Genomic DNA, 9,561 nt, shown 5'->3' with positions numbered 1-9,561 from the left:
AATTTCTTGGGGTGCCTATCAGGGGCATATTTTTAAAGCTAGTGGCACCAAACTTTCAGGGTCCCATCCAGAAACTATCTTGATGGTACTGCCCATAGTTCATGCCAATGCAAGCCCCGGGGCCATTCGAACAAACAGCCCCACTGGCTACACAGCTGGCGGAGCAGGCTCCGCATGGCCGCACAGCCCCCACGCGCCTCCTTACCTCCTCCTGGCTATTGTTGCTCTGTGTAGGCCAGGGGACATGCCCCCATGGCCAGAGTGATGACTGCAGGGTTGGAAGCCAAAAGGCATGTCCCCTGGTCTCCACAGAGCCACAGAAGCCAAGAGGAGGCAAGGAGGCATTTGGGGCCAGCGCAGGGAAAACGCCACCTTCCACCTGCTAATGTTTGCACAGCAGTGGGTGGAAGATGCTGCTTTTGAAAAACCTCACTCCCTGAGTGAGGTTCAAAAGCAGCATTTTCATGCCACTTGAGTGGGGCGATCACGGCACTGCTGGGATGCTGTGCAAACAGCGTCCCGGGAACAGTGTTTTTACCATCCCTGGGGCGCTGTTTTCTGCCCATGCAAAAACAGTCTAAGAGTTAAAAACTTATGCAAATCAAAGTGTACAAAATACTTTGCAATTCATTTGAAAAAACAAGATGTACTAAAGACAATACATATGTGTAACAATTAAAAGATATGCAATTAAGCTGTTTTGTCTCCCACAGCCTCTTTGTATTTAGAGTTCATGCTTGAGAATATACTAAAAAAAACACCAAATGAAAAAATGAAAAATGAACAAGTCAAGTTAATAGATACACAGATAACATTACTTTTGAAAGAACACAAATATGCGGCTCTCTGTGGACTTTCAGGAACAAATATCTGAAGGATAATTTATGCTGGCATTCATACTTTAGATATTTATTGAATTATTACCGGCTGCTGTAACAGGCATCCTATAGACACCCTCCCCACAAACCCCATGCTTATTATTCTGCTTAAAAACAATAACTTACTGCATAAGTAGAATTCCATTGCATTGTGAATATGTTTACAATTCTAGCCTACACACCTATATATAACACTTGCTTGACAGCGACAGATGCAATTCCTATGGCAGTCATTTTTGATAAACAGACATTCTGACAGCAATCCCTTGGGCTCCAACTACTGTAGCTTTGCTCTGACAGCCATTAGACTTTGTTAATTTTCAGCACACACAATCTATGCAAACCAGTTTTCCTGCAGTAAAAACAGTATGGCATCATCATATCCATCTTGGTATAGTTATTCCATTTTCTTCTGGCTTGGTGGAAACAGAGCCTGATGAAGTCTTATGAGGTTGGGTACAGATAACTGAAACCAAGAGGCAAGACAAATGAACACTGCATAAATATATTCACAGCATAAATAACTATTCTTAATCATAATAGCATAACATTTCTTGTTTCTTTGGTTCTTTAGTTTTATATGATTAAGTACATGACGCTGGCTTCATCAGTGCCAAGTTCTGATATTCAACATTTGCTAGTTATTATTATAATTTATCACATTACCATCCTTCCATTTTTCCACCACTTCAAAAGAGGATTATCCCATTTTATCCTAACCATGGCTTATTACTTATGGAACACTTACTTCGGACATTTTAGCTGCATGGTGGCGGTGAAACTTTGGACCTTTTAGCTGTAAGGGTTAAGTATGATCTCCTTGCATGGTCTTAGTTCTCCACACAGCTAGTTTCGACAGGTCTGTTACCTGGTTTTCTTAACTCTGTCCCTCTTACAGACACAGATCTGTTAGGGCTCAGTAGTTCCAATATTAAAGAGCTAATATTCTCTCCCCACCCCCACCTTCCCCCCAGATTTTTTCTGGAAAATCTTCCCACTCTGGTGGCAAAGCAAAATTAAATTCAAGCTAGAAGTGGTCTTGCTTTCCAAAGGGAGACTAGAAAGTGAAAGTGGGGCTTGAAGAAATACATTTGTACAAGAAATTTTGCTGCAACAGACATTTGCCCCCATTGTGTAGCAGTGGCTTGTTCACTTGAGGCTGAAAACGGATCCACACAAAAACTACACCGATACATTACAACTTCCTAGGCCTCTGGGTGAGTCTCGAATTGTAATGAAGGCCAACAACCAGCTAGTGATCTGGCAGCTGTGAAATCTACAACAACAACAACAACAAAGTTGGATCATGAAATGCTTGGAAATGCTTGGCATCAGCAAAAACAGTCAACATTAAGCGAGGAATTTTCCAAGGTGATTCAATATCACCTTTACTGTTTATCATTGCCATGATCCCACTAACAGTAATTTTAAAGAAAACAAAGTTGGGCTATCAAATGGCCAAAGACTCAGAAAAAAATCTCACATTTGCTGTACATGGATGATTTGAAGTTGTATGGGAAATCAGACACAGAAATCCAGTCACTAGTAAACACAGTCTGACTATTCAGCACAGATATTTCGATGGAGTTTGGCCTGGAACAGTGCGCTACTGTGGCAATAAAGAGGGGCAAGATCACTGAGAGTGATAGGATTGAAATGCCTGATGGCCAACTCATCAAGTGCAACCAGGAGGCAGCTTATAAATACCTGGGCATTTTGCAGTTGGATAACATCAAGCATGGGCAAGTGAAGACTGTTGTCAGCAGAGAGTACACCCAGAGGGTCAGGAAAATTTTGAAATCTAAATTAAACGGTGGGAATACCATCAAGGCCATCAACACCTGGGGCATACCCGTCATCAGGTACACTCCGGGAATCATCAACTGGACACAGGCTGAGATGGATGCATTGGATAGAAAAACTTGGAAGCTTATGACAATGCACCATGCTTTACACCCACACAGTGATACTGATAAATTATACCTTCCTCAGAGGTCTGGTGGCAGAGGCTTACTGCAAGTACAGCAAACAGTGGAAGAGAAGAAGCATGCACTGGCCGATTATGTGAAGGGAAGTCAAGAACAAGCATTGATTGAAGTGAAGAACAGACATTTGCTGAAGACCCAGAAAACCAAACAAGAATACAGGAAAAATGTGATTAAAATGAGGACTGAAAGCTGGCAGAACAAAGCACTGCATGGGCAATTTCTGGAGAAAATCAAGGACAAGGTGGACAACTAAAAGACCAGGCTGTGGTTAACAACTGGTACTCTGAAAAAGGAAACTGAATCCCTGATTTTAGCCGCTCAAGAGCAAGCCATTAGAACAAATTCGATTAAGGCCAAAATCAAAAAATCCTCGGATGATACAAAATGCAGATTGTGCAAAGAAGCTGATGAAACTGTAGCTTATGTCCTCAGCTGCTGCACAAAGATTGCCCAGACTGAGTACAAACAGAGACACAACTCAGTGGCCAAGATGATCCATTGGAATTTATGCAAGAATTACAACATAAGAACAGCTAAGAACTGGAGGGAACTTGTCCAGAGAAAGTAATGGAAAATGAGAAGGCCAAGATCCTGTGGGACTTTTGAATCCAAACGGACAAAGTGTTGAAACAATACACCAGACATCACCATGATCGAGGACAAAAAAGTGAGCATCATCGACATAGCGGTCCCCTGGTCATTGAAAAAGAACACGAGAAAGTCACTAGATACCACGATTTGAAAATCGAGCTTCAACGTCTATGGCACAAACCAGTTGAGGTTGTCCCAGTGGTAATCGGCACGCTGGGCGCCATCCCAATAACACTAGGACAGCACTTGAAACATCTTCGAATTGACAAAATTAACATTGGTCAAATTCAAAAGACAGCCCTGCTGGGATCAGCACGAATACTACGCTGATACATTACAACTTCCTAGGCCTCTGAGTGAGGCTCGAATTGTAATGAAGGCCAACCACCAGCTAAAGAACTGGCAGCTGTGATATCAAACAACAACAATAATATAAACAATTGTAATAATAAATTATCTAGTCTCAGATGAAAAGTCTACCTTGTGTATCCTTTACGGAGCAATTACCATAAAACCCCAGACCTAGTTTTCTTTTTTGCAGGGGGAGGAGACTACATTTTTAAAAAATCTGAAGGTATTTTTATTTATTTATTTATTTATTTATTTTTTCAATTTATATACCGCCCGATCCCCGAAGGGCTCCGGGCGGTGAACAACAGGAGCAATCACACAATAGAAACACATAGGCTCCATCTCATAAAATGGCTTAAAACTCATAAAAACAGCGAATAACCAGAATACATAATAAATAGATAGAAGGCGTCTGGCCCCAATTTAAAACCTACCTCCCTGAGGGGGGGCCAGTGGGGCCCCTCATATGAGGGGACCCTGATGTAACTGCCCCAGGCACAGAGCAGTGGGGGGGCACCATATTAGCAGCTGGACACTCCAAAGGCCCGGTGGAACAACACGGTCTTACAGGCCCTGCGGAACTCACCCAGGTCCCGCAGGGCCCGGACAGCTGGAGGAAGGGTGTTCCACCAGGCTGGGGCCAGTGCCGTAAAGGCCCTGGCCCGCGTGGAGGCCAGCCGCATCATAGAGGGGCCGGGGACCACCAGCAAATTGGCCTCTGCAGAACGCAGAGGCCGAATTGGGGCATATGGGGTGATGCGGTCCCGAAGGTACGAGGGCCCCAGGCCGCGCAGAGCCTTAAAGGTCAACACCCACACCTTGAAGATGATTCGGAATTCAACCGGAAGCCAATGCAGCTGCCGCAACACAGGCTGGATGTGTTCTCGAAAGGCGCCCCCTGTGAGCAGGCGCGCTGCCGCATGTTGGACCAGTTTTAACTTCCGAATCAAACGCAAGGGAAGGCCGGCGTACAGCGAGTTACAATAGTCCAGCCTGGAGGTGACCGTTGCATGGATCACAGTGGCCAGATCCGCCTGGGAGAGGAAGGGAGCCAACCGCCGGGCCTGACGAAGATGGAAAAATGCAGTCCGGGTTATATGGGCCACCTGGGTCTCCATTGAAAGAGACGAATCCAGGTGGACCCCCAGACTGCGAACGGAGGAGGTCGGCGCCAATGAGACCCCCTCCCACACCGGCGGCTGGAAATCCCCAACCTCACCCCTGCGGCCTAGCCAGAGGATCTCCGTCTTCGATGGATTCAGTTGCAACCTGCTCTGCTGCAACCAACCAGCTACCGCCTTCAAACAATGCTGGAGAGCCGCCGGGGCGGCAACCGCTCCCCCCTCCATCAACAGTATGAGCTGAGTGTCATCAGCATATTGATGACAGATCAGCCCAAAGCTCCGCACCAGCTGAGCAAGTGGTCGCATATAGATGTTAAATAATAGCGGGGATAGCAGCGCTCCCTGAGGTACTCCGCACTGAAGCGGGCACTTCCTGGAGGCTTCATCCCCGCACCACACTTGCTGACTCCGGTCCCGGAGGAACGAGGCAATCCACTGAAGGACAATGCCCCGAACCCCGGAAGCGGCCAGACGGTGGGTCAAAAGGTCATGGTCGACCATATCAAACGCTGCGGTAAGATCTAACAAAACCAGCAGCGCCGATCCGCCTCGGTCAAGCTGGATACGGAGTGTATCTGTGATGGCGACAAGAGCGGTCTCCGTCCCATGCCCAGCACGGAAGCCGGACTGGAAGGGATCGAAGGCCGATGCGTCATCCAGGAAACCCTGAAGCTGCTCCAACACCACTCTCTCAATTACCTTCCCCAGAAACGAAAGATTCGAGACGGGGCGGTAATTGGCCAGATCACCTGGATCTAACGATGGTCTTTTTAAGAGTGGGCGGACCACTGCCTCCTTCAACCCATCCGGAAAGACCCCTTGCTCAAGGGAGCCATTGATGATATTCAACAGATGGGGTCGTAGCTCCGCCCGGCAAGCTTTTATAAGCCAGGAGGGGCACGGATCCAGAGGACAGGTAGTAGGTCTAACAGCAGCCAAGGCCCTGTCAACAGCGGCTTCGGAGAGCAGGGAGAACTGGGCCAAACTTGGGCCCGAAGACAGCAAGGGTGCCTCCAGTTCACTAATTGTAGATAATGTGGCGGGAAGGTCCTGGCGGAGCGACGCGACTTTATCTGCAAAAAAGCTCATAAATGCCTCACAGCTAACTGCCAATCGATGATTTGTAGACCCTTCCGATAAGGAGGTCAAAGACCGAATTATACGAAATAATTGTGCCGGGCGAGAGCTAGCAGACGCAAGAGAGGAGGAGAAGAAGGCCCTCTTTGCCTCCTTCATTGCCATCTCATAGGCCTTCATAAACGTCCTATAAGATGTTCGCGCCGCTCCGTCCCGAGATTTCCGCCACACTCGCTCTAGTCGTCTAAGCACCCGTTTCATCTGGCGCAGCTCCTCGGTATACCAGGGGGCCTGCCGAACACGGGGGCGAAGAGGACGCCGGGGAGCAACAGTCTCGATGGCATCGGAGAGCCGGGAGTTCCAGTCCTCCACCTGCTCATCGAGTGTGCCGGCGGGTTCAGGGTCCCGCAGAGCATTCAGGAAACCAATTGGATCCATAAGTCTCCGCGGGCGGGCATAAATCAGCCCCTCGCCTAGACGGGTTTGGCGCGGCAGGTCCATCCGAACCTTCAGGGTGTAATGGTCAGACCATGGCACTCTATCCATAGAGGGTATGACCATATTAACCCCCAAACCGAAGACCAAATCCAGCGTGTGACCGGCCTCATGAGTGGGGCCAGAACTTACCAAGGAGAGGCCCAGCGCCGCCATGGATGACACTAGGTCCGCGGCCACTGTACATGAGGCGGTGTCAACATGGACATTGAAGTCCCCCAGAACAATAAGTCTGGGGAACCGCAATGCCCAGTCCGCCACCACCTCCAGCAGCCGCAGCAGGCTATCCCCCGGTGCGCTAGGCGACCGGTACACCAGGAGGACCGCCATCCTCTCCGCAGCCAACCACTCTAGGCCGACACACTCCATGCCGGTGATCTCCGGGACGGGGGCCGCCCTGAAGGGAATAGAATCTCGGATGAACATCGCCACACCTCCCCCCCGGCCCTGTGTTCGTGGCTGATGGAGACACGCGAACCCGGGTGGCGCGACTTCGCCTAAGGCGACGGTTTCACCCTCGCGCACCCAGGTTTCGGTGATGCAGGCCAGGTCCATCTGCTGAGCTCCGAGATAATCTCGGAGTACAGCGGTTTTATTGTTGATGGACCTGGCGTTGATCAACACCAGCGACGAAGCAGAGTAACCCTGAACCTCGCCACCATCGTCCCTTGGGATAGGTCGGAGGTCAGAAGGCGAACGAGCAAAACCATATCTCGTTCGTCTTCTATCATATGGCCGCCGCCTACCGCTATATCTACCCCGCCCCATCAGCACCGGGATCCCCTGCCCCAAGATAGGTGCCCCCATTGCTCAGCCGTTTTCCTCAGAACCTATAGCCTCACTAAACAATACCCCACTAGGTAGGCCCAACCTACTACCAAACTAATACTAATCTAGCTACGTTAAGTTAATACCACATACAGGCTGGAGGCTACAAGCAACAACCGTGCCTAATCAAACCTATATATATAGCTAATCTCCACTAATCCTAGCAATAACAAAAATACAATCGTAGGCTAAATCAAAAACAAACCAGCTATCAGCTAGGTGTATCTCACTGATCAGCTGGCATTTAATCATGGGGTGAGAGAGAGTGCTAATTGGCAGACAACGGCTACTGCCACCGGATCGCCGAGGTAGCAGGGAATCTAAAGGTACTGGCAACACAATCCCAGACAAACGGGCAGCGCGCAGGAGCCCCCTGCCACTGGGCACCCCACTTAGATCTTGCTCACGCCGCTCCGAAGCTGGAGTCCGTCCCCTGGAATAAGGCTCGCACGGCTCTCTCACCACCGGCTCCTCAAATCCAGGCCGGACAGTGCTGTCAGGTATCCGGGAGTTTCTAATTCCTAATAGTCCCCTCAACCCTAGGGACTGTCCTCGTCGCTCGCTACGCAGACGGCCGGTCCTCCAGCTCCTCTGCAGCGCTCTCCGCCGTCGATCGCACACTGCTTCCGCGGCCGTAATTAACAAGGCCGCCGCCGCCACAAGCAAGGCCGCTACAGCCTCGAGATCGATTTTCGGGCTTACCGGCCGAGTGCCTCTTATCACAGGCTCTGGCGCAGGCGTCGTAGCCGGCTCACTGCTGTTTCCAAGCCCCCCGTCGCACTTCAGCAAAGTCCGGGTCCCGGCTAGAAAGGTGGGCGGGGTCTCTGCCACCGACCCCTGATGGTACCACCACCAAACTGGTCCGGTATCGGGTGCCAGCGCTGCCGCAACGGGCCAAGCCGCTAACGTCCACCAAGCCACCAAAGCTGTCGATAGAAATAGGGCCGCCAAAGCCCCGAGATCAATTATGGGGCTTGCCGGCCAGAGGTTCTTCAGCACGGTTCCAGCCGCGGCTGCTTTGAAAAGCTCGTCGCTGCGGCCAGGCGCCTTGTCAGTTGTTAATATCCAGCCCTCAGTGCCACTAAACCAGTCCGGCACCAGCATCAAGCACCCGGTCATCATTTTTGGACAATATCACGGCAACAATGAGTTCTGTTAAATGAGGCATCTGAGCTACGATGAACCCTATCATGATCCCTTAGTAAAAAAGTTCTGGAGAAAACTTTTCTTTAGTTGTACACAACCTGTAGAAGATCTGAATCAACCCATGTAGAGAAGGACTAAGTACAAAACATGCTGGCCCTACCCCTGGCTATGGATGGGCCTTACATGTATGCAATGGTGGGATCCAAAAATTTTAATAACAGGTTCTGATGGTGGTGGGATTCAAACAGTGGCGGCGCCACACACACACACCTCCAGTCCCTATTTGGCAGGGAGGTTCTTTAGTAACCCCTTCTTGGCACTCAGAAAAAATTAGTAACCACTTCTAGAGAAGTGGTGAGAACTGGTTGGATCCCACCTCTGCATGTATGGGCAGACATGTATAGACATAGAGGCTATCCTCACAAATGGAAGTGCTGATTTCAAACATTCCTGACCAAAAGGGAGTGACCATGTATGTGTACACTCTCTTCTTATGTTAGGATTGCCAAGTCTCCCCTGTCCACTGGCGGAGAGTAAGATGAATAGGATTACCCACTCCAGGTTGAAAAACTCCCAGTGATTTGGGGGTAAAAGGGAGGACAGGGACCTCAGTAGGGTATAATGCCATAAAGACCACCCTCTAAAACATCCATTTTCTGTAGGGGATCTGATCTCTGCAGTCTGGAAATGAGCTGCAATTTTTGAGGATTGCCAGGTTCGACCTAGAAGCCAGCATCACTGCAATACATAGATATTATACTCACAAACCATGCATCATGGGGACAGAGACAGCACAACAGTGCCACATTTCTCCTCTGCATGAGTTGATTCAGGGCCAGTACAGGTTACATGTAAGGATTAAAGTCCTCAACATCTTCTGTAGTAAGGCATTCATTCCAGGGCTTATTCTAACAAGATGCTTTTTTAGTTAGTGGAATAAGGAACACAATGTCACTTCCTTAACCCATTAAGAAGCTGAGCTACTTCCTCTTCTGGCACAACCATCAGTTAAAGATGTTTTACGCATCTAGATTTTCTAGTTAGTGTGGATCTTTTCAGTGTCAGTAGTGCTTTTACATATTA

The sequence above is a fragment of the Sphaerodactylus townsendi genome, linkage group LG07 (genome assembly GCF_021028975.2).
Source record: "Sphaerodactylus townsendi isolate TG3544 linkage group LG07, MPM_Stown_v2.3, whole genome shotgun sequence".
NCBI classification, from domain to species: domain Eukaryota; kingdom Metazoa; phylum Chordata; class Lepidosauria; order Squamata; family Sphaerodactylidae; genus Sphaerodactylus; species Sphaerodactylus townsendi.
This window is presented reverse-complemented; position numbering follows the sequence as displayed.